Source organism: Grus americana, chromosome 21 (genome assembly GCF_028858705.1).
Source record: "Grus americana isolate bGruAme1 chromosome 21, bGruAme1.mat, whole genome shotgun sequence".
NCBI lineage: Eukaryota > Metazoa > Chordata > Aves > Gruiformes > Gruidae > Grus > Grus americana.
The window spans coordinates 1-24,983 of NC_072872.1; positions in this window are offsets into that span (position 1 = coordinate 1).

The following is a 24,983-nucleotide window of genomic DNA, read 5'->3' on the forward strand; positions in this document are numbered from 1 at the left end:
CGAATGCTGTGTCTTTGCTGAAACCTCTACCATGGTCCCATTCACAGCCCTACTAAATCTGGAGCTGCATGCTGCTTTAGGCATCCAAAAACTCCGACATTCGTCTTAGCTGCTCTCTAGCCATTTTCGACATTCAAGCTTCAAAACTGCAGATGTCCTTGCCCTGCTCTCAGGCAAAACCTGCCAGCCCCGAATGCTGTGTCTTTGCTGAAACCTCTACCATGGCCCCATTCACAGCCCTCCTAACCCTAGAGCTATAGGCTATTTTAGGCCTCCAAAAACTCCAACGTGTGATGAAGGGGTCGCTATCCGTTGCCTCTCTTCAGCCGTAAAAAGTGCAAACGTCCAGGACCCTGCTCCCAGGCGAAACCTGCCAGCACCGAATGCTGTGTCTTTCCTGAAACCTCTACCTTGGCCCCATTCACAGTCCTACTAACCCTGGAGCTGCGCGCTCCTTTAGGCATCCAAAATCTCCGAAGTGCATCTTAGCTGCTCTCTGGCCATTTTCGAGATTCAACTTCAAAACTGCAAACGTCCGGGCCATGCTCTAAGGCGAAACCTGCCAGCCACGAATGGTGTTTCTTTCCTAAAACCTCTACCATGGCCGCATTCACAGCCCTACTAACCCTGGAGCTGCAGGCTCCTTTAGCCATCCAAAAACTCCGACATGTGTCTTAGCTGCTCTCTAGCCATTTTGGAGATTCAAGCCTCAAAACTGCAAACGTCCCGGCCCTGCTCCCAAGCAAAACCTGCCATGTTCGAATGCTGTGTCTTTCGGAAATCTCTATCATGGCCCCATTCACAGCCCTACTAACCCTGGAGCTGCACGCTCCTTTAGGCATCCAAAAAATCTAAATGTGACGGCGCAGGGTTCTGTCCTGTCGCTCGCTTCCGGCCGTCAAAATTCAAGACGTCCGAAGTCTGCACCGAGGCGAAACCTGTCTCGTCAGAATGCTGTGTCTTTCCTGAAACCTCTACCATGGTCCCATTCACAGCCCTACTAAACCTGGAGCTGCACGCTCCTTTAGGCATCCAAAAACTCCGACATGCGTCTTAGCAGCTCTCTAGCCATTTTGGAGATTCAAGCTTCAAAACTGCAAACGTCCGGGCCCTACTCCTAGGCGAAACCTGCCAGCCCCGAATGCTGTGTCTTTCCTGAAACCATGGCCCCATTCACAGCCCTACTAACCCTGGAGCTATAGGCTATTTTAGGCCTCCAAAAACTCCAACGTGCGAAGAAGGGGTCGCTATCTGTTGCCTCCCTTCAGCCGTCAAAACTGCAAACGTCCGGGCCCTGCTCCCAGGCGAAACCTCCAAGCTCCGAATGCTGTGTCTTTGCTGAAACCTCTACCTTGGCCCCATTCACAGTCCTACTAACCCTGGAGCTGCAGGCTCCTTTAGGCATCCAAAAAATCTAAGATGCGACGGCGCAGGGTTCTGTCCGTCGCTCGCCACCGGCCGTCAAATTTGAAGACGCCTGAAGACTGCGCCGAGGCGAAACCTGTCACATCCGAATACTGTGTCTTTCCAGAAAGCTCTACCATGGTCCCATTCACAGCCCTACTAAATCTAGAGCTGCAGCCTCCTCTAGTCATCCAAAAGCTCCGACGTGCGTGTTAGCAACTCTCTAGGCATTTTCGAGAGTCCAGCTTCAAAAGTGCAAACGTCCGGGCCCTGCTCTCAGGCGAAACCTGCCAGCCCGAATGCTGTGTCTTTCCTGAAACCTCTACCATGGCCCCATTCACAGCCCTCCTAACCCTGGAGCTATAGGCTAGTTTAGGCCTCCAAAAACTCCAACGTGCGATGAAGGGGTCGCTATCCGTTGCCTCCCTTCAGCCATCAAAACTGCAAACGTCCCGGCCCTGCTCCCAAGCGAAACCTGCCATGTCCGAATGCTGTGTCTTTCGGAAATCTCTACCATGGCCCCATTCACAGCCCTACTAACCCTGGAACTGCACGCTCCTTTAGGCATCCAAAAACTCCGACGTGCGTCTTAGCTGCTCTCTAGCCATTTTCGAGATCAAGCTTCAAAACTGCAGATGTCCTTGCCCTGCTCTCAGGCGAAACCTGCCAGCCCCGAATGCTGTGTCTTTGCTGAAACCTCTACCATGGCCCCATTCACAGCCCTCCTAACCCTGGAGCTATAGGCTATTTTAGGCATCCAAAAACTCCAACGTGCGATGAAGGCGTCGCTATCCGTTGCCTCCCTTCAGCCATCAAAACTGCAAACATCCGGGCCCTGCTCCCAGGCGAAACCTGCAAGCTCCGAATGCTGTGTCTTTGCTGAAACCTCTACCATGGTCCCATTCACAGCCCTACTAAATCTGGAGCTGCATGCTGCTTTAGGCATCCAAAAAGTCCGACATTCGTCTTAGCTGCTCTCTAGCCATTTTCGACATTCAAGCTTCAAAACTGCAGATGTCCTTGCCCTGCTCTCAGGCAAAACCTGTCAGCCCCGAATGCTGTGTCTTTGCTGAAACCTCTACCATGGCCCCATTCACAGCCCTCCTAACCCTAGAGCTATAGGCTATTTTAGGCCTCCAAAAACTCCAACGTGTGATGAAGGGGTCGCTATCCATTGCCTCTCTTCAGCCGTAAAAAGTGCAAACGTCCAGGACCCTGCTCCCAGGCGAAACCTGCCAGCACCGAATGCTGTGTCTTTCCTGAAACCTCTACCTTGGCCCATTCACAGTCCTACTAACCCTGGAGCTGCGCGCTCCTTTAGGCATCCAAAATCTCTGAAGTGCATCTTAGCTGCTCTCTAGCCATTTTCGAGATTCAACTTCAAAACTGCAAACGTCCGGGCCATGCTCTAAGGCGAAACCTGCCAGCCACGAATGGTGTTTCTTTCCTAAAACCTCTACCATGGCCGCATTCACAGCCCTACTAACCCTGGAGCTGCAGGCTCCTTTAAGCATCCAAAAACTGCGATATGTGTCTTAGCTGCTCTCTAGCCATTTTGGAGATTCAAGCCTCAAAACTGCAAACGTCCCGGCCCTGCTCCCAAGCAAAACCTGCCATGTCCGAATGCTGTGTCTTTCGGAAATCTCTACCATGGCCCCATTCACAGCCCTACTAACCCTGGAACTGCACGCTCCTTTAGGCATCCAAAAACTCCGACGTGCGTCTTAGCTGCTCTCTAGCCATTTTCGAGATCAAGCTTCAAAACTGCAGATGTCCTTGCCCTGCTCTCAGGCGAAACCTGCCAGCCCCGACTGCTGTGTCTTTCTTGAAACTTCTACCATGGCCCCATTCACAGCCCTACTCACCCTAGAGCTACAGGCTAGTTTAGGCCTCCAAAAACTCCAACGTGCGATGAAGGGGTCGCTATCTGTTGCCTCCCTTCAGCCATCAAAACTGCACACGTCCGGGCCCTGCTCCCAGGCGAAACCTCCAAGCTCCGAATGCTGTGTTATTCCTCAAAACCTCTACCATGGCCCCATTCACAGTCCTACTAACCCTGAAGCTGCGCGCTCCTTTAGGCATCCAAAATCTCCGACGTGCATCTTAGCTGCTCTCTAGCCATTTTCGAGATTCAAGCCTCAAAACTGCAAACGTCCCGGCCCTGCTCCCAAGCAAAACCTGCCATGTCCGAATGCTGTGTCTTTCGGAAATCTCTACCATGGCCCCATTCACAGCCCTACTAACCCTGGCGCTGCAGGCTCCTTTAGGCATCCAAAAACTCTGACATGCGTCTTAGCATCTGTCTATCCAATTTCAAGATTCAACTTCAAAATTCAAAACGGCCGGGCCATGCTCCCAGGTGAAACCTCCCAGCCACGAATGGTGTTTCTTTCCTGAAACCTCTACCATGGCCGCATTCACAGCCCTACTAACCCTGGAGCTGCAGGCTCCTTTAGCCATCCAAAAACTCCGACATGTGTCTTAGCTGCTCTCTAGCCATTTTGGAGATTCAAGCCTCAAAACTGCAAACGTCCCGGCCCTGCTCCCAAGCAAAACCTGCCATGTCCGAATGCTGTGTCTTTCGGAAATCTCTACCATGGCCCCATTCACAGCCCTACTAACCCTGGAGCTGCACGCTCCTTTAGGCATCCAAAAAATCTAAATGTGACGGCGCAGGGTTCTGTCCTGTCGCGCGCCTCCGGCCGTCAAAATTCAAGACGTCCGAAGTCTGCACCGAGGCGAAACCTGTCTCGTCAGAATGCTGTGTCTTTCCTGAAACCTCTACCATGGTCCCATTCACAGCCCTACTAAATCTGGAGCTGCATGCTGCTTTAGGCATCCAAAAAGTCCGACATGCGTCTTAGCAGCTCTCTAGCCATTTTCGAGATTCAAGCTTCAAAACTGCAAACGTCCGGGCCCTGCTCCCAGGCGAAACCTGCCAGCCCCGAATGCTGTGTCTTTCCTGAAACCATGGCCCCATTCACAGCCCTACTAACCCTGGAGCTATAGGCTAGTTTAGGCCTCCAAAAACTCCAACGTGCGAAGAAGGGGTCGCTATCCGTTGCCTCCCTTCAGCCGTCAAAACTGCAAACGTCCGGGCCCTGCTCCCAGGCGAAACCTCCAAGCTCCGAATGCTGTGTCTTTGCTGAAACCTCTACCTTGGCCCCATTCACAGTCCTACTAACCCTGGAGCTGCAGGCTCCTTTAGGCATCCAAAAAATCTAAGATGCGACGGCGCAGGGTTCTGTCCGTCGCTCGCCACCGGCCGTCAAATTTGAAGACGCCTGAAGACTGCGCCGAGGCGAAACCTGTCACATCCGAATACTGTGTCTTTCCAGAAAGCTCTACCATGGTCCCATTCACAGCCCTACTAAATCTAGAGCTGCAGCCTCCTCTAGTCTTCCAAAAGCTCCGACGTGCGTGTTAGCAACTCTCTAGGCATTTTCGAGAGTCCAGCTTCAAAAGTGCAAACGTCCGGGCCCTGCTCTCAGGCGAAACCTGCCAGCCCGAATGCTGTGTCTTTCCTGAAACCTCTACCATGGCCCCATTCACAGCCCTCCTAACCCTGGAGCTATAGGCTAGTTTAGGCCTCCAAAAACTCCAACGTGCGATGAAGGGGTCGCTATCCGTTGCCTCCCTTCAGCCATCAAAACTGCAAACGTCCCGGCCCTGCTCCCAAGCGAAACCTGCCATGTCCGAATGCTGTGTCTTTCGGAAATCTCTACCATGGCCCCATTCACAGCCCTACTAACCCTGGAACTGCACGCTCCTTTAGGCATCCAAAAACTCCGACGTGCGTCTTAGCTGCTCTCTAGCCATTTTCGAGATCAAGCTTCAAAACTGCAGATGTCCTTGCCCTGCTCTCAGGCGAAACCTGCCAGCCCCGACTGCTGTGTCTTTCTTGAAACTTCTACCATGGCCCCATTCACAGCCCTACTCACCCTAGAGCTACAGGCTAGTTTAGGCCTCCAAAAACTCCAACGTGCGATGAAGGGGTCGCTATCCGTTGCCTCCCTTCAGCCATCAAAACTGCACACGTCCGGGCCCTGCTCCCAGGCGAAACCTCCAAGCTCCGAATGCTGTGTTATTCCTCAAAACCTCTACCATGGCCCCATTCACAGTCCTACTAACCCTGAAGCTGCGCGCTCCTTTAGGCATCCAAAATCTCCGACGTGCATCTTAGCTGCTCTCTAGCCATTTTCGAGATTCAAGCCTCAAAACTGCAAACGTCCCGGCCCTGCTCCCAAGCAAAACCTGCCATGTCCGAATGCTGTGTCTTTCGGAAATCTCTACCATGGCCCCATTCACAGCCCTACTAACCCTGGCGCTGCAGGCTCCTTTAGGCATCCAAAAACTCTGACATGCGTCTTAGCATCTGTCTATCCAATTTCAAGATTCAACTTCAAAATTCAAAACGGCCGGGCCATGCTCCCAGGTGAAACCTCCCAGCCACGAATGGTGTTTCTTTCCTGAAACCTCTACCATGGCCGCATTCACAGCCCTACTAACCCTGGAGCTGCAGGCTCCTTTAGCCATCCAAAAACTCCGACATGTGTCTTAGCTGCTCTCTAGCCATTTTGGAGATTCAAGCCTCAAAACTGCAAACGTCCCGGCCCTGCTCCCAAGCAAAACCTGCCATGTCCGAATGCTGTGTCTTTCGGAAATCTCTACCATGGCCCCATTCACAGCCCTACTAACCCTGGAGCTGCACGCTCCTTTAGGCATCCAAAAAATCTAAATGTGACGGCGCAGGGTTCTGTCCTGTCGCGCGCCTCCGGCCGTCAAAATTCAAGACGTCCGAAGTCTGCACCGAGGCGAAACCTGTCTCGTCAGAATGCTGTGTCTTTCCTGAAACCTCTACCATGGTCCCATTCACAGCCCTACTAAATCTGGAGCTGCATGCTGCTTTAGGCATCCAAAAAGTCCGACATGCGTCTTAGCAGCTCTCTAGCCATTTTCGAGATTCAAGCTTCAAAACTGCAAACGTCCGGGCCCTGCTCCCAGGCGAAACCTGCCAGCCCCGAATGCTGTGTCTTTCCTGAAACCATGGCCCCATTCACAGCCCTACTAACCCTGGAGCTATAGGCTATTTTAGGCCTCCAAAAACTCCAACGTGCGAAGAAGGGGTCGCTATCCGTTGCCTCCCTTCAGCCGTCAAAACTGCAAACGTCCGGGCCCTGCTCCCAGGCGAAACCTCCAAGCTCCGAATGCTGTGTCTTTGCTGAAACCTCTACCTTGGCCCCATTCACAGTCCTACTAACCCTGGAGCTGCAGGCTCCTTTAGGCATCCAAAAAATCTAAGATGCGACGGCGCAGGGTTCTGTCCGTCGCTCGCCACCGGCCGTCAAATTTGAAGACGCCTGAAGACTGCGCCGAGGCGAAACCTGTCACATCCGAATACTGTGTCTTTCCAGAAAGCTCTACCATGGTCCCATTCACAGCCCTACTAAATCTAGAGCTGCAGCCTCCTCTAGTCTTCCAAAAGCTCCGACGTGCGTGTTAGCAACTCTCTAGGCATTTTCGAGAGTCCAGCTTCAAAAGTGCAAACGTCCGGGCCCTGCTCTCAGGCGAAACCTGCCAGCCCGAATGCTGTGTCTTTCCTGAAACCTCTACCATGGCCCCATTCACAGCCCTCCTAACCCTGGAGCTATAGGCTAGTTTAGGCCTCCAAAAACTCCAACGTGCGATGAAGGGGTCGCTATCCGTTGCCTCCCTTCAGCCATCAAAACTGCAAACGTCCCGGCCCTGCTCCCAAGCGAAACCTGCCATGTCCGAATGCTGTGTCTTTCGGAAATCTCTACCATGGCCCCATTCACAGCCCTACTAACCCTGGAACTGCACGCTCCTTTAGGCATCCAAAAACTCCGACGTGCGTCTTAGCTGCTCTCTAGCCATTTTCGAGATCAAGCTTCAAAACTGCAGATGTCCTTGCCCTGCTCCCAGGCGAAACCTGCCAGCCCCGAATGCTGTGTCTTTCCTGAAACCATGGCCCCATTCACAGCCCTACTAACCCTGGAGCTATAGGCTATTTTAGGCCTCCAAAAACTCCAACGTGCGAAGAAGGGGTCGCTATCCGTTGCCTCCCTTCAGCCATCAAAACTGCAAACATCCGGGCCCTGCTCCCAGGCGAAACCTGCAAGCTCCGAATGCTGTGTCTTTGCTGAAACCTCTACCATGGTCCCATTCACAGCCCTACTAAATCTGGAGCTGCATGCTGCTTTAGGCATCCAAAAAGTCCGACATTCGTCTTAGCTGCTCTCTAGCCATTTTTGAGATTCAAGCTTCAAAACTGCAGATGTCCTTGCCCTGCTCTCAGGCAAAACCTGCCAGCCCCGAATGCTGTGTCTTTGCTGAAACCTCTACCATGGCCCCATTCACAGCCCTCCTAACCCTAGAGCTATAGGCTATTTTAGGCCTCCAAAAACTCCAACGTGTGATGAAGGGGTCGCTATCCATTGCCTCTCTTCAGCCGTAAAAAGTGCAAACGTCCAGGACCCTGCTCCCAGGCGAAACCTGCCAGCACCGAATGCTGTGTCTTTCCTGAAACCTCTACCTTGGCCCATTCACAGTCCTACTAACCCTGGAGCTGCGCGCTCCTTTAGGCATCCAAAATCTCTGAAGTGCATCTTAGCTGCTCTCTAGCCATTTTCGAGATTCAACTTCAAAACTGCAAACGTCCGGGCCATGCTCTAAGGCGAAACCTGCCAGCCACGAATGGTGTTTCTTTCCTAAAACCTCTACCATGGCCGCATTCACAGCCCTACTAACCCTGGAGCTGCAGGCTCCTTTAAGCATCCAAAAACTGCGATATGTGTCTTAGCTGCTCTCTAGCCATTTTGGAGATTCAAGCCTCAAAACTGCAAACGTCCCGGCCCTGCTCCCAAGCAAAACCTGCCATGTCCGAATGCTGTGTCTTTCGGAAATCTCTACCATGGCCCCATTCACAGCCCTACTAACCCTGGAACTGCACGCTCCTTTAGGCATCCAAAAACTCCGACGTGCGTCTTAGCTGCTCTCTAGCCATTTTCGAGATCAAGCTTCAAAACTGCAGATGTCCTTGCCCTGCTCTCAGGCGAAACCTGCCAGCCCCGAATGCTGTGTCTTTCTTGAAACTTCTACCATGGCCCCATTCACAGCCCTACTCACCCTAGAGCTACAGGCTAGTTTAGGCCTCCAAAAACTCCAACGTGCGATGAAGGGGTCGCTATCTGTTGCCTCCCTTCAGCCATCAAAACTGCACACGTCCGGGCCCTGCTCCCAGGCGAAACCTCCAAGCTCCGAATGCTGTGTTATTCCTCAAAACCTCTACCATGGCCCCATTCACAGTCCTACTAACCCTGAAGCTGCGCGCTCCTTTAGGCATCCAAAATCTCCGACGTGCATCTTAGCTGCTCTCTAGCCATTTTCGAGATTCAAGCCTCAAAACTGCAAACGTCCCGGCCCTGCTCCCAAGCAAAACCTGCCATGTCCGAATGCTGTGTCTTTCGGAAATCTCTACCATGGCCCCATTCACAGCCCTACTAACCCTGGCGCTGCAGGCTCCTTTAGGCATCCAAAAACTCTGACATGCGTCTTAGCATCTGTCTATCCAATTTCAAGATTCAACTTCAAAATTCAAAACGGCCGGGCCATGCTCCCAGGTGAAACCTCCCAGCCACGAATGGTGTTTCTTTCCTGAAACCTCTACCATGGCCGCATTCACAGCCCTACTAACCCTGGAGCTGCAGGCTCCTTTAGCCATCCAAAAACTCCGACATGTGTCTTAGCTGCTCTCTAGCCATTTTGGAGATTCAAGCCTCAAAACTGCAAACGTCCCGGCCCTGCTCCCAAGCAAAACCTGCCATGTCCGAATGCTGTGTCTTTCGGAAATCTCTACCATGGCCCCATTCACAGCCCTACTAACCCTGGAGCTGCACGCTCCTTTAGGCATCCAAAAAATCTAAATGTGACGGCGCAGGGTTCTGTCCTGTCGCGCGCCTCCGGCCGTCAAAATTCAAGACGTCCGAAGTCTGCACCGAGGCGAAACCTGTCTCGTCAGAATGCTGTGTCTTTCCTGAAACCTCTACCATGGTCCCATTCACAGCCCTACTAAATCTGGAGCTGCATGCTGCTTTAGGCATCCAAAAAGTCCGACATGCGTCTTAGCAGCTCTCTAGCCATTTTCGAGATTCAAGCTTCAAAACTGCAAACGTCCGGGCCCTGCTCCCAGGCGAAACCTGCCAGCCCCGAATGCTGTGTCTTTCCTGAAACCATGGCCCCATTCACAGCCCTACTAACCCTGGAGCTATAGGCTATTTTAGGCCTCCAAAAACTCCAACGTGCGAAGAAGGGGTCGCTATCTGTTGCCTCCCTTCAGCCGTCAAAACTGCAAACGTCCGGGCCCTGCTCCCAGGCGAAACCTCCAAGCTCCGAATGCTGTGTCTTTGCTGAAACCTCTACCTTGGCCCCATTCACAGTCCTACTAACCCTGGAGCTGCAGGCTCCTTTAGGCATCCAAAAAATCTAAGATGCGACGGCGCAGGGTTCTGTCCGTCGCTCGCCACCGGCCGTCAAATTTGAAGACGCCTGAAGACTGCGCCGAGGCGAAACCTGTCACATCCGAATACTGTGTCTTTCCAGAAAGCTCTACCATGGTCCCATTCACAGCCCTACTAAATCTAGAGCTGCAGCCTCCTCTAGTCTTCCAAAAGCTCCGACGTGCGTGTTAGCAACTCTCTAGGCATTTTCGAGAGTCCAGCTTCAAAAGTGCAAACGTCCGGGCCCTGCTCTCAGGCGAAACCTGCCAGCCCGAATGCTGTGTCTTTCCTGAAACCTCTACCATGGCCCCATTCACAGCCCTCCTAACCCTGGAGCTATAGGCTAGTTTAGGCCTCCAAAAACTCCAACGTGCGATGAAGGGGTCGCTATCCGTTGCCTCCCTTCAGCCATCAAAACTGCAAACGTCCCGGCCCTGCTCCCAAGCGAAACCTGCCATGTCCGAATGCTGTGTCTTTCGGAAATCTCTACCATGGCCCCATTCACAGCCCTACTAACCCTGGAACTGCACGCTCCTTTAGGCATCCAAAAACTCCGACGTGCGTCTTAGCTGCTCTCTAGCCATTTTCGAGATCAAGCTTCAAAACTGCAGATGTCCTTGCCCTGCTCCCAGGCGAAACCTGCCAGCCCCGAATGCTGTGTCTTTCCTGAAACCATGGCCCCATTCACAGCCCTACTAACCCTGGAGCTATAGGCTATTTTAGGCCTCCAAAAACTCCAACGTGCGAAGAAGGGGTCGCTATCCGTTGCCTCCCTTCAGCCATCAAAACTGCAAACATCCGGGCCCTGCTCCCAGGCGAAACCTGCAAGCTCCGAATGCTGTGTCTTTGCTGAAACCTCTACCATGGTCCCATTCACAGCCCTACTAAATCTGGAGCTGCATGCTGCTTTAGGCATCCAAAAAGTCCGACATTCGTCTTAGCTGCTCTCTAGCCATTTTTGAGATTCAAGCTTCAAAACTGCAGATGTCCTTGCCCTGCTCTCAGGCAAAACCTGTCAGCCCCGAATGCTGTGTCTTTGCTGAAACCTCTACCATGGCCCCATTCACAGCCCTCCTAACCCTAGAGCTATAGGCTATTTTAGGCCTCCAAAAACTCCAACGTGTGATGAAGGGGTCGCTATCCATTGCCTCTCTTCAGCCGTAAAAAGTGCAAACGTCCAGGACCCTGCTCCCAGGCGAAACCTGCCAGCACCGAATGCTGTGTCTTTCCTGAAACCTCTACCTTGGCCCCATTCACAGTCCTACTAACCCTGGAGCTGCGCGCTCCTTTAGGCATCCAAAATCTCTGAAGTGCATCTTAGCTGCTCTCTAGCCATTTTCGAGATTCAACTTCAAAACTGCAAACGTCCGGGCCATGCTCTAAGGCGAAACCTGCCAGCCACGAATGGTGTTTCTTTCCTAAAACCTCTACCATGGCCGCATTCACAGCCCTACTAACCCTGGAGCTGCAGGCTCCTTTAAGCATCCAAAAACTCCGACATGTGTCTTAGCTGCTCTCTAGCCATTTTGGAGATTCAAGCCTCAAAACTGCAAACGTCCCGGCCCTGCTCCCAAGCAAAACCTGCCATGTCCGAATGCTGTGTCTTTCGGAAATCTCTACCATGGCCCCATTCACAGCCCTACTAACCCTGGAGCTGCACGCTCCTTTAGGCATCCAAAAAATCTAAATGTGACGGCGCAGGGTTCTGTCCTGTCGCGCGCCTCCGGCCGTCAAAATTCAAGACGTCCGAAGTCTGCACCGAGGCGAAACCTGTCTCGTCAGAATGCTGTGTCTTTCCTGAAACCTCTACCATGGTCCCATTCACAGCCCTACTAAATCTGGAGCTGCATGCTGCTTTAGGCATCCAAAAAGTCCGACATGCGTCTTAGCAGCTCTCTAGCCATTTTCGAGATTCAAGCTTCAAAACTGCAAACGTCCGGGCCCTGCTCCCAGGCGAAACCTGCCAGCCCCGAATGCTGTGTCTTTCCTGAAACCATGGCCCCATTCACAGCCCTACTAACCCTGGAGCTATAGGCTATTTTAGGCCTCCAAAAACTCCAACGTGCGAAGAAGGGGTCGCTATCTGTTGCCTCCCTTCAGCCGTCAAAACTGCAAACGTCCGGGCCCTGCTCCCAGGCGAAACCTCCAAGCTCCGAATGCTGTGTCTTTGCTGAAACCTCTACCTTGGCCCCATTCACAGTCCTACTAACCCTGGAGCTGCAGGCTCCTTTAGGCATCCAAAAAATCTAAGATGCGACGGCGCAGGGTTCTGTCCGTCGCTCGCCACCGGCCGTCAAATTTGAAGACGTCTGAAGACTGCGCCGAGGCGAAACCTGTCACATCCGAATACTGTGTCTTTCCAGAAAGCTCTACCATGGTCCCATTCACAGCCCTACTAAATCTAGAGCTGCAGCCTCCTCTAGTCTTCCAAAAGCTCCGACGTGCGTGTTAGCAACTCTCTAGGCATTTTCGAGAGTCCAGCTTCAAAAGTGCAAACGTCCGGGCCCTGCTCTCAGGCGAAACCTGCCAGCCCGAATGCTGTGTCTTTCCTGAAACCTCTACCATGGCCCCATTCACAGCCCTCCTAACCCTGGAGCTATAGGCTAGTTTAGGCCTCCAAAAACTCCAACGTGCGATGAAGGGGTCGCTATCCGTTGCCTCCCTTCAGCCATCAAAACTGCAAACGTCCCGGCCCTGCTCCCAAGCGAAACCTGCCATGTCCGAATGCTGTGTCTTTCGGAAATCTCTACCATGGCCCCATTCACAGCCCTACTAACCCTGGAACTGCACGCTCCTTTAGGCATCCAAAAACTCCGACGTGCGTCTTAGCTGCTCTCTAGCCATTTTCGAGATCAAGCTTCAAAACTGCAGATGTCCTTGCCCTGCTCTCAGGCGAAACCTGCCAGCCCCGAATGCTGTGTCTTTCCTGAAACCTCTACCATGGCCCCATTCACAGCCCTACTCACCCTGGAGCTGCACGCTCCTTTAGGCATCCTAAAACTCCGACGTGCGTCTTAGCTGCTCTCTAGCCATTTTCGAGATTCAAGCTTCAAAACTGCAAACGTCCTGGCCCTGCTCCCAGGCGAAACCTGCAAGCTCCGAATGCTGTGTCTTTGCTGAAACCTCTACCATGGCCCCATTCACAGCCCTACTAACCCTGGAGCTGCACGCTCCTTTAGGCATCCAAAAACTCCGACATTCGTCTTAGCTGCTCTCTAGCCATTTTCGAGATTCAAGCTTCAAAACTGCAGATGTCCTTGCCCTGCTCTCAGGCAAAACCTGCCAGCCCCGAATGCTGTGTCTTTCCTGAAACCTCTACCATGGCCCCATTCACAGCCCTCCTAACCCTAGAGCTATAGGCTATTTTAGGCCTCCAAAAACTCCAACGTGTGATGAAGGGGTCGCTATCCGTTGCCTCCCTTCAGCCGTCAAAACTGCAAACGTCCAGGGCCCTGCTCCCAGGCGAAACCTCCAAGCTCCGAATGCTGTGTCTTTCCTGAAACCTCTACCTTGGCCCCATTCACAGTCCTACTAACCCTGGAGCTGCGCGCTCCTTTAGGCATCCAAAAACTCCGACATGCGTCTTAGCTGCTCTCTAGCCAATTTCGAGATTCAACTTCAAAACTGCAAACGTCCGGGCCATGCTCTAAGGCGAAACCTCCCAGCCACGAATGGTGTTTCTTTCCTGAAACCTCTACCATGGCCGCATTCACAGCCCTACTAACCCTGGAGCTGCAGGCTCCTTTAAGCATCCAAAAACTCCGACATGTGTCTTAGCTGCTCTCTAGCCATTTTGGAGATTCAAGCCTCAAAACTGCAAACGTCCCGGCCCTGCTCCCAAGCAAAACCTGCCATGTCCGAATGCTGTGTCTTTCCTGAAACCTCTACCATGGGCCCATTCACAGCCCTCCTAACCCTAGAGCTATAGGCTATTTTAGGCATCCAAAAACTCCATCGTGTGATGAAGCGGTCGCTATCCGTTGCCTCCCTTCAGCCGTCAAAAGTGCAAACGTCCGGGCCCTGCTCTCAGGCGAAACCTGCCAGCCCCGAATGCTGTGTCTTTCCTGAAACCTCTATCATAGGCCCATTCACAGCCCTACTAACCCTGGAGCTGCACGCTCCTTTAGGCATCCAAAAACTCCGACACGAGTCTTAGCAGCTCTCTAGCCATTTTCGAGATTCAAGCCTCAAAACTGCAAATGTCGGGGCCCTGCTCCCAGGCGAAACCTGCCAGCCCCGAATGCTGTGTCTTTGCTGAAACCTCTACCATGGCCGCATTCACAGCCCTCCTAACCCTAGAGCTATAGGCTATTTTAGGCATCCAAAAACTCCAACGTGTGATGAAGGGGTCGCTATCCGTTGCCTCCCTTCAGCCGTCAAAACTGCAAACGTCCGGGCCCTGCTCCCAGGCGAAACCTGCAAGCTCCGAATGCTGTGTCTTTGCTGAAACCTCTACCATGGTCCCATTCACAGCCCTACTAAATCTGGAGCTGCATGCTGCTTTAGGCATCCAAAAAGTCCGACATTCGTCTTAGCTGCTCTCTAGCCATTTTCGACATTCAAGCTTCAAAACTGCAGATGTCCTTGCCCTGCTCTCAGGCGAAACCTGCCAGCCCCGAATGCTGTGTCTTTGCTGAAACCTCTACCATGGCCCCATTCACAGCCCTCCTAACCCTAGAGCTATAGGCTATTTTAGGCCTCCAAAAACTCCAACGTGTGATGAAGGGGTCGCTATCCGTTGCCTCTCTTCAGCCATCAAAACTGCAAACGTCCAGGACCCTACTCCCAGGCGAAACCTGCCAGCACCAAATGCTGTGTCTTTCCTGAAACCTCTACCTTGGCCCCATTCACAGTCCTACTAACCCTGGAGCTGCGCGCTCCTTTAGGCATCCAAAATCTCCGACGTGCATCTTAGCTGCTCTCTAGCCATTTTCGAGATTCAACTTCAAAACTGCAAATGTCCGGGCCATGCTCTAAGGCGAAACCTCCCAGCCACGAATGGTGTTTCTTTCCTGAACCCTCTACCATGGCCGCATTCACAGCCCTATTAACCCTGGAGCTGCAGGCTCCTTTAGGCATCCAAAAACTCCGACATGTGTCTTAGCTGCTCTCTAGCCATTTTGGAGATTCAAGCCTCAAAACTGCAAACGTCCCGGCCCTGCTCCCAAGCGAAACCTGCCATGTCCGAATGCTGTGTCTTTCGGAAATCTCTACCATGGCCCCATTCACAGCCCTACTAACCCTGGAGCTGCACGCTCCTTTAGGCATCCAAAAAAATCTAAATGTGACGGCGCAGGGTTCTGTCCCGTCGCTCGCCTCCGGCCGTCAAAATTCAAGACGTCTGAAGACTGCGCCGAGGCGAAACCTGTCACATCCGAATACTGTGTCTTTCCTGAAACCTCTACCATGGGCCCATTCACAGCCCTCCTAACCCTAGAGCTATAGTCTATTTTAGGCATCCAAAAACTCCAACGTGCGATGAAGGGGTCGCTATCCGTTGCCTCCCTTCAGCCGTCAAAACTGCAAACATCCGGGCCCTGCTCCCAGGGGAAACCTGCCAGCCCTGAATGCTGTTTCTTTCCTGAAACCTCTACCATGGCCCCATTCACAGCCCTCCTAACCCTGGAGCTATAGGCTAGTTTAGGCCTCCAAAAACTCCAACGTGCGATGAAGGGGTCGCTATCCGTTGCCTCCCTTCAGCCATCAAAACTGCAAACGTCCCGGCCCTGCTCCCAAGCGAAACCTCCAAGCTCCGAATGCTGTGTCTTTGCTGAAACCTCAACAATGGCCGCATTCACAGTCCTACTAAATCTGGAGCTGCAGGCTCCTTTAGGCATCCAAAAAATCTAAATGCGACGGCGCAGGGTTCTGTCCCGTCGCGCACCTCCGGCCGTCAAAATTGAAGACGTCCGAAGTCTGCGCCGAGGCAAAACCTGTCAGGTCCGAATAATTTTTCTTTCCTGAAACCTCTACCATGGCCCCATTCACAGCCCTACTCACCCTGGAGCTGCACGCTCCTTTAGGCATCCTAAAACTCCGACGTGCGTCTTAGCTGCTCTCTAGCCATTTTCGAGATCAAGCTTCAAAACTGCAGATGTCCTTGCCCTGCTCTCAGGCAAAACCTGCCAGCCCCGCATGCTGTGTCTTTCCTGAAACCATGGCCCCATTCACAGCCCTACTAACCCTGGAGCTATAGGCTAGTTTAGGCCTCCAAAAACTCCAACGTGCGATGAAGGGGTCGCTATCCGTTGCCTCCCTTCAGCCGTCAAAACTGCAAACGTCCGGGCCCTGCTCTCAGCCGAAACCTCCAAGCTCCGAATGCTGTGTTATTCCTCAAAACCTCTACCATGGCCCCATTCACAGCCCTACTAACCCTGGAGCTGCACGCTCCTTTAGGCATCCAAAAACTCCGACATGCGTCTTAGCTGCTCTCTAGCCATTTTTGAGATTCAAGCTTCAAAACTGCAGATGTCCTTGCCCTGCTCTCAGGCAAAACCTGCCAGCCCCGAATGCTGTGTCTTTCTTGAAACTTCTACCATGGCCCCATTCACAGCCCTACTAACCCTGGAGCTATAGGCTAGTTTAGGCCTCCAAAAACTCCAACGTGCGATGAAGGGGTCGCTATCCGTTGCATCCCTTCAGCCATCAAAACTGCAAACGTCCGGGCCCTGCTCCCAGGCGAAACCTCCAAGCTCCGAATGCTGTGTCTTTGCTGAAACCTCTACCTTGGCCCCATTCACAGTCCTACTAACCCTGGAGCTGCGCGCTCCTTTAGGCATCAAAAACTCCGACATGCGTCTTAGCATCTCTCTAGCCAATTTCGAGATTCAACTTCAAAACTGCAAACGTCCGGGCCATGCTCTAAAGCGAAACCTCCCAGCCACGAATGGTGTTTCTTTCCTGAAACCTCTACCATGGCCGCATTCACAGCCCTACTAACCCTGGAGCTGCAGGCTCCTTTAGGCATGCAAAAACTCCGACATGCGTCTTAGCATCTGTGTATCCAATTTCAAGGTTCAACTTCAAAATTCAAAACGTCCGGGCCATGCTCCCAGGTGAAACCTCCCAACCACGAATGGTGTTTCTTTCCTGAAACCTCTACCATGGCCGCATTCACAGCCCTACTAACCCTGGAGCTGCAGGCTCCTTTAAGCATCCAAAAACTCCGACATGTGTCTTAGCTGCTCTCTAGCCATTTTGGAGATTCAAGCCTCAAAACTGCAAACGTCCCGGCCCTGCTCCCAAGCAAAACCTGCCATGTCCGAATGCTGTGTCTTTCCTGAAACCTCTACCATGGGCCCATTCACAGCCCTCCTAACCCTAGAGCTATAGGCTATTTTAGGCATCCAAAAACTCCATCGTGTGATGAAGCGGTCGCTATCCGTTGCCTCCCTTCAGCCGTCAAAAGTGCAAACGTCCGGGCCCTGCTCTCAGGCGAAACCTGCCAGCCCCGAATGCTGTGTCTTTCCTGAAACCTCTATCATAGGCCCATTCACAGCCCTACTAACCCTGGAGCTGCACGCTCCTTTAGGCATCCAAAAACTCCGACACGAGTCTTAGCAGCTCTCTAGCCATTTTCGAGATTCAAGCCTCAAAACTGCAAATGTCGGGGCCCTGCTCCCAGGCGAAACCTGCCAGCCCCGAATGCTGTGTCTTTGCTGAAACCTCTACCATGGCCGCATTCACAGCCCTCCTAACCCTAGAGCTATAGGCTATTTTAGGCCTCCAAAAACTCCAACGTGTGATGAAGGGGTCGCTATCCGTTGCCTCCCTTCAGCCGTCAAAACTGCAAACGTCCGGGCCCTGCTCCCAGGCGAAACCTCCAAGCTCCGAATGCTGTGTCTTTGCTGAAACCTCTACCATGGGCCCATTCACAGTCCTACTAAATCTGGAGCTGCAGGCTCCTTTAGGCATCCAAAAAATCTAAGATGCGACGGCGCAGGGTTCTGTCCGTCGCTCGCCACCGGCCGTCAAAATTGAAGACGTCTGAAGTCTGCGCCGAGGCGAAACCTGTCACATCCGAATACTGTGTCTTTCCAGAAAGCTCTACCATGGTCCCATTCACAGCCCTACTAAATCTAGAGCTGCAGCCTCCTCTAGTCATCCAAAAGCTCCGACGTGCGTGTTAGCAACTCTCTAGGCATTTTCGAGAGTCCAGCTTCAAAAGTGCAAACGTCCGGGCCCTGCTCTCAGGCGAAACCTGCCAGCCCGAATGCTGTGTCTTTCCTGAAACCTCTACCATGGCCCCATTCACAGCCCTCCTAACCCTGGAGCTATAGGCTAGTTTAGGCCTCCAAAAACTCCAACGTGCGATGAAGGGGTCGCTATCCGTTGCCTCCCTTCAGCCATCAAAACTGCAAACGTCCCGGCCCTGCTCCGAAGCGAAACCTGCCAGCCCCGAATGCTGTGTCTTTGCTGAAACCATAACAATGGCCGCATTCACAGCCCTACTCACCCTGGAGCTGCACGCTCCTTTAGGCATCCAAAAACTCCGACGTGCATCTTAGCTGCTCTCTAGCCATTTTCGAGATCAAGCTTCAAAACTGCAAATGTCCGGGCCATGCTCTAAGGCGAAACCTGCCAGCCCCGAATGCTGTGTCTTTCTTGAAACTTCTACCATGGCCCCATTCACAGCCCTACTAACCCTGGAGCTATAGGCTAGTTTAGGCCTCCAAAAACTCCAACGTGCGATGAAGGGGTCGCTATCCGTTGCATCCCTTCAGCCATCAAAACCGCAAACGTCCGGGCCCTGCTCCCAGGCGAAACCTCCAAGCTCCGAATGCTGTGTCTTTGCTGAAACCTCTACCTTGGCCCCATTCACAGTCCTACTAACCCTGGAGCTGCGCGCTCCTTTAGGCATCAAAAACTCCGACATGCGTCTTAGCATCTCTCTAGCCAATTTCGAGATTCAACTTCAAAACTGCAAACGTCCGGGCCATGCTCTAAAGCGAAACCTCCCAGCCACGAATGGTGTTTCTTTCCTGAAACCTCTACCATGGCCGCATTCACAGCCCTACTAACCCTGGAGCTGCAGGCTCCTTTAGGCATGCAAAAACTCCGACATGCGTCTTAGCATCTGTGTATCCAATTTCAAGGTTCAACTTCAAAATTCAAAACGTCCGGGCCATGCTCCCAGGTGAAACCTCCCAGCCACGAATGGTGTTTCTTTCCTGAAACCTCTACCATGGCCGCATTCACAGCCCTACTAACCCTGGAGCTGCAGGCTCCTTTAAGCATCCAAAAACTCCGACATGTGTCTTAGCTGCTCTCTAGCCATTTTGGAGATTCAAGCCTCAAAACTGCAAACGTCCCGGCCCTGCTCCCAAGCAAAACCTGCCATGTCCGAATGCTGTGTCTTTCCTGAAACCTCTACCATGGGCCCATTCACAGCCCTCCTAACCCTAGAGCTATAGGCTATTTTAGGCATCCAAAAACTCCATCGTGTGATGAAGCGGTCGCTATCCGTTGCCTCCCTTCAGCCGTCAAAAGTGCAAACGTCCGGGCCCTGCTCTCAGGCGAAACCTGCCAGCCCCGAATGCTGTGTCTTTCCTGAAACCTCTATCATAGGCCCATTCACAGCCCTACTAACCCTGGAGCTGCACGCTCCTTTAGGCATCCAAAAACTCCGACACGAGTCTTAGCAGCTCTCTAGCCATTTTCGAGATTCAAGCCTCAAAACTGCAAATGTCGGGGCCCTGCTCCCAGGCGAAACCTGCCAGCCCCGAATGCTGTGTCTTTGCTGAAACCTCTACCATGGCCGCATTCACAGCCCTCCTAACCCTAGAGCTATAGGCTATTTTAGGCATCCAAAAACTCCAACGTGTGATGAAGGGGTCGCTATCCGTTGCCTCCCTTCAGCCGTCAAAACTGCAAACGTCCGGGCCCTGCTCCCAGGCGAAACCTGCAAGCTCCGAATGCTGTGTCTTTGCTGAAACCTCTACCATGGTCCCATTCACAGCCCTACTAAATCTGGAGCTGCATGCTGCTTTAGGCATCCAAAAAGTCCGACATTCGTCTTAGCTGCTCTCTAGCCATTTTCGACATTCAAGCTTCAAAACTGCAGATGTCCTTGCCCTGCTCTCAGGCGAAACCTGCCAGCCCCGAATGCTGTGTCTTTGCTGAAACCTCTACCATGGCCCCATTCACAGCCCTCCTAACCCTAGAGCTATAGGCTATTTTAGGCCTCCAAAAACTCCAACGTGTGATGAAGGGGTCGCTATCCGTTGCCTCTCTTCAGCCATCAAAACTGCAAACGTCCAGGACCCTACTCCCAGGCGAAACCTGCCAGCACCAAATGCTGTGTCTTTCCTGAAACCTCTACCTTGGCCCCATTCACAGTCCTACTAACCCTGGAGCTGCGCGCTCCTTTAGGCATCCAAAATCTCCGACGTGCATCTTAGCTGCTCTCTAGCCATTTTCGAGATTCAACTTCAAAACTGCAAATGTCCGGGCCATGCTCTAAGGCGAAACCTCCCAGCCACGAATGGTGTTTCCTTCCTGAACCCTCTACCATGGCCGCATTCACAGCCCTATTAACCCTGGAGCTGCAGGCTCCTTTAAGCATCCAAAAACTCCGACATGTGTCTTAGCTGCTCTCTAGCCATTTTGGAGATTCAAGCCTCAAAACTGCAAACGTCCCGGCCCTGCTCCCAAGCGAAACCTGCCATGTCCGAATGCTGTGTCTTTCGGAAATCTCTACCATGGCCCCATTCACAGCCCTACTAACCCTGGAGCTGCACGCTCCTTTAGGCATCCAAAAAAATCTAAATGTGACGGCGCAGGGTTCTGTCCCGTCGCTCGCCTCCGGCCGTCAAAATTCAAGACGTCTGAAGACTGCGCCGAGGCGAAACCTGTCACATCCGAATACTGTGTCTTTCCTGAAACCTCTACCATGGGCCCATTCACAGCCCTCCTAACCCTAGAGCTATAGTCTATTTTAGGCATCCAAAAACTCCAACGTGCGATGAAGGGGTCGCTATCCGTTGCCTCCCTTCAGCCGTCAAAACTGCAAACATCCGGGCCCTGCTCCCAGGGGAAACCTGCCAGCCCTGAATGCTGTTTCTTTCCTGAAACCTCTACCATGGCCCCATTCACAGCCCTCCTAACCCTGGAGCTATAGGCTAGTTTAGGCCTCCAAAAACTCCAACGTGCGATGAAGGGGTCGCTATCCGTTGCCTCCCTTCAGCCATCAAAACTGCAAACGTCCCGGCCCTGCTCCCAAGCGAAACCTCCAAGCTCCGAATGCTGTGTCTTTGCTGAAACCTCAACAATGGCCGCATTCACAGTCCTACTAAATCTGGAGCTGCAGGCTCCTTTAGGCATCCAAAAAATCTAAATGCGACGGCGCAGGGTTCTGTCCCGTCGCGCACCTCCGGCCGTCAAAATTAAAGACGTCCGAAGTCTGCGCCGAGGCAAAACCTGTCAGGTCCGAATAATTTTTCTTTCCTGAAACCTCTACCATGGCCCCATTCACAGCCCTACTCACCCTGGAGCTGCACGCTCCTTTAGGCATCCTAAAACTCCGACGTGCGTCTTAGCTGCTCTCTAGCCATTTTCGAGATCAAGCTTCAAAACTGCAGATGTCCTTGCCCTGCTCTCAGGCAAAACCTGCCAGCCCCGCATGCTGTGTCTTTCCTGAAACCATGGCCCCATTCACAGCCCTACTAACCCTGGAGCTATAGGCTAGTTTAGGCCTCCAAAAACTCCAACGTGCGATGAAGGGGTCGCTATCCGTTGCCTCCCTTCAGCCGTCAAAACTGCAAACGTCCGGGCCCTGCTCTCAGCCGAAACCTCCAAGCTCCGAATGCTGTGTTATTCCTCAAAACCTCTACCATGGCCCCATTCACAGCCCTACTAACCCTGGAGCTGCACGCTCCTTTAGGCATCCAAAAACTCCGACATGCGTCTTAGCTGCTCTCTAGCCATTTTTGAGATTCAAGCTTCAAAACTGCAGATGTCCTTGCCCTGCTCTCAGGCAAAACCTGCCAGCCCCGAATGCTGTGTCTTTCTTGAAACTTCTACCATGGCCCCATTCACAGCCCTACTAACCCTGGAGCTATAGGCTAGTTTAGGCCTCCAAAAACTCCAACGTGCGATGAAGGGGTCGCTATCCGTTGCATCCCTTCAGCCATCAAAACTGCAAACGTCCGGGCCCTGCTCCCAGGCGAAACCTCCAAGCTCCGAATGCTGTGTCTTTGCTGAAACCTCTACCTTGGCCCCATTCACAGTCCTACTAACCCTGGAGCTGCGCGCTCCTTTAGGCATCAAAAACTCCGACATGCGTCTTAGCATCTCTCTAGCCAATTTCGAGATTCAACTTCAAAACTGCAAACGTCCGGGCCATGCTCTAAAGCGAAACCTCCCAGCCACGAATGGTGTTTCTTTCCTGAAACCTCTACCATGGCCGCATTCACAGCCCTACTAACCCTGGAGCTGCAGGCTCCTTTAGGCATGCAAAAACTCCGACATGCGTCTTAGCATCTGTGTATCCAATTTCAAGGTTCAACTTCAAAATTCAAAACGTCCAGGCCATGCTCCCAGGTGAAACCTCCCAACCACGAATGGTGTTTCTTTCCTGAAACCTCTACCATGGCCGCATTCACAGCCCTACTAACCCTGGAGCTGCAGGCTCCTTTAAGCATCCAAAAACTCCGACATGTGTCTTAGCTGCTCTCTAGCCATTTTGGAGATTCAAGCCTCAAAACTGCAAACGTCCCGGCCCTGCTCCCAAGCAAAACCTGCCATGTCCGAATGCTGTGTCTTTCCTGAAACCTCTACCATGGGCCCATTCACAGCCCTCCTAACCCTAGAGCTATAGGCTATTTTAGGCATCCAAAAACTCCATCGTGTGATGAAGCAGTCGCTATCCGTTGCCTCCCTTCAGCCGTCAAAAGTGCAAACGTCCGGGCCCTGCTCTCAGGCGAAACCTGCCAGCCCCGAATGCTGTGTCTTTCCTGAAACCTCTATCATAGGCCCATTCACAGCCCTACTAACCCTGGAGCTGCACGCTCCTTTAGGCATCCAAAAACTCCGACACGAGTCTTAGCAGCTCTCTAGCCATTTTCGAGATTCAAGCCTCAAAACTGCAAATGTCGGGGCCCTGCTCCCAGGCGAAACCTGCCAGCCCCGAATGCTGTGTCTTTGCTGAAACCTCTACCATGGCCGCATTCACAGCCCTCCTAACCCTAGAGCTATAGGCTATTTTAGGCCTCCAAAAACTCCAACGTGTGATGAAGGGGTCGCTATCCGTTGCCTCCCTTCAGCCGTCAAAACTGCAAACGTCCGGGCCCTGCTCCCAGGCGAAACCTCCAAGCTCCGAATGCTGTGTCTTTGCTGAAACCTCTACCATGGGCCCATTCACAGTCCTACTAAATCTGGAGCTGCAGGCTCCTTTAGGCATCCAAAAAATCTAAGATGCGACGGCGCAGGGTTCTGTCCGTCGCTCGCCACCGGCCGTCAAAATTGAAGACGTCTGAAGTCTGCGCCGAGGCGAAACCTGTCACATCCGAATACTGTGTCTTTCCAGAAAGCTCTACCATGGTCCCATTCACAGCCCTACTAAATCTAGAGCTGCAGCCTCCTCTAGTCATCCAAAAGCTCCGACGTGCGTGTTAGCAACTCTCTAGGCATTTTCGAGAGTCCAGCTTCAAAAGTGCAAACGTCCGGGCCCTGCTCTCAGGCGAAACCTGCCAGCCCGAATGCTGTGTCTTTCCTGAAACCTCTACCATGGCCCCATTCACAGCCCTCCTAACCCTGGAGCTATAGGCTAGTTTAGGCCTCCAAAAACTCCAACTTGCGATGAAGGGGTCGCTATCCGTTGCCTCCCTTCAGCCATCAAAACTGCAAACGTCCCGGCCCTGCTCCGAAGCGAAACCTGCCAGCCCCGAATGCTGTGTCTTTGCTGAAACCATAACAATGGCCGCATTCACAGCCCTACTCACCCTGGAGCTGCACGCTCCTTTAGGCATCCAAAAACTCCGACGTGCGTCTTAGCTGCTCTCTAGCCATTTTCGAGATCAAGCTTCAAAACTGCAGATGTCCTTGCCCTGCTCTCAGGCAAAACCTGCCAGCCCCGCATGCTGTGTCTTTCCTGAAACCATGGCCCCATTCACAGCCCTACTAACCCTGGAGCTATAGGCTAGTTTAGGCCTCCAAAAACTCCAACGTGCGATGAAGGGGTCGCTATCCGTTGCCTCCCTTCAGCCGTCAAAACTGCAAACGTCCGGGCCCTGCTCCCAGGCGAAACCTCCAAGCTCCGAAAGCTGTGTTATTCCTCAAAACCTCTACCATGGCCCCATTCACAGTCCTACTAACCCTGGAGCTGCGCGCTGCTTTAGGCATCCAAAATCTCCGACGTGCATCTTAGCTGCTCTCTAGCCATTTTCGAGATTCAAGCTTCAAAACTGCAAACGTCCGGGCCCTGCTCTCAGCCGAAACCTCCAAGCTCCGAATGCTGTGTTATTCCTCAAAACCTCTACCATGGCCCCATTCACAGCCTTACTAACCCTGGAGCTGCACGCTCCTTTAGGCATCCAAAAACTCTGACATGCGACTTAGCATCTCTCTAGCCATTTTCGAGATTCAACCTTCAAAATTCAAAACATCCGGGCCCTGCTCCCAGGTGAAACCTCCCAGCCCCGAATGGTATTTCTTTCATGAAACCCCTATGCTACTCACCCTGGGGCTGCAGGCTAATTTAGGCATCCAAAACCTCCGACATGCGTCTTAGCTGCTCTCTAGCCATTTTTGAGATTCAAGCTTCAAAACTGCAGATGTCCTTGCCCTGCTGTCAGGCAAAACCTGCCAGCCCCGAATGCTATGTCTTTCTTGAAACTTCTACCATGGCCCCATTCACAGCCCTACTAACCCTGGAGCTATAGGCTATTTTAGGCCTCCAAAAACTCCAACGTGCGATGAAGGGGTCGCTATCCGTTGCCTCCCTTCAGCCATCAAAACTGCAAACGTCCGGGCCCTGCTCCCAGGCGAAACCTCCAAGCTCCGAATGCTGTGTCTTTCCTGAAACCTCTATCATAGGCCCATTCACAGCCCTACTAACCCTGGAGC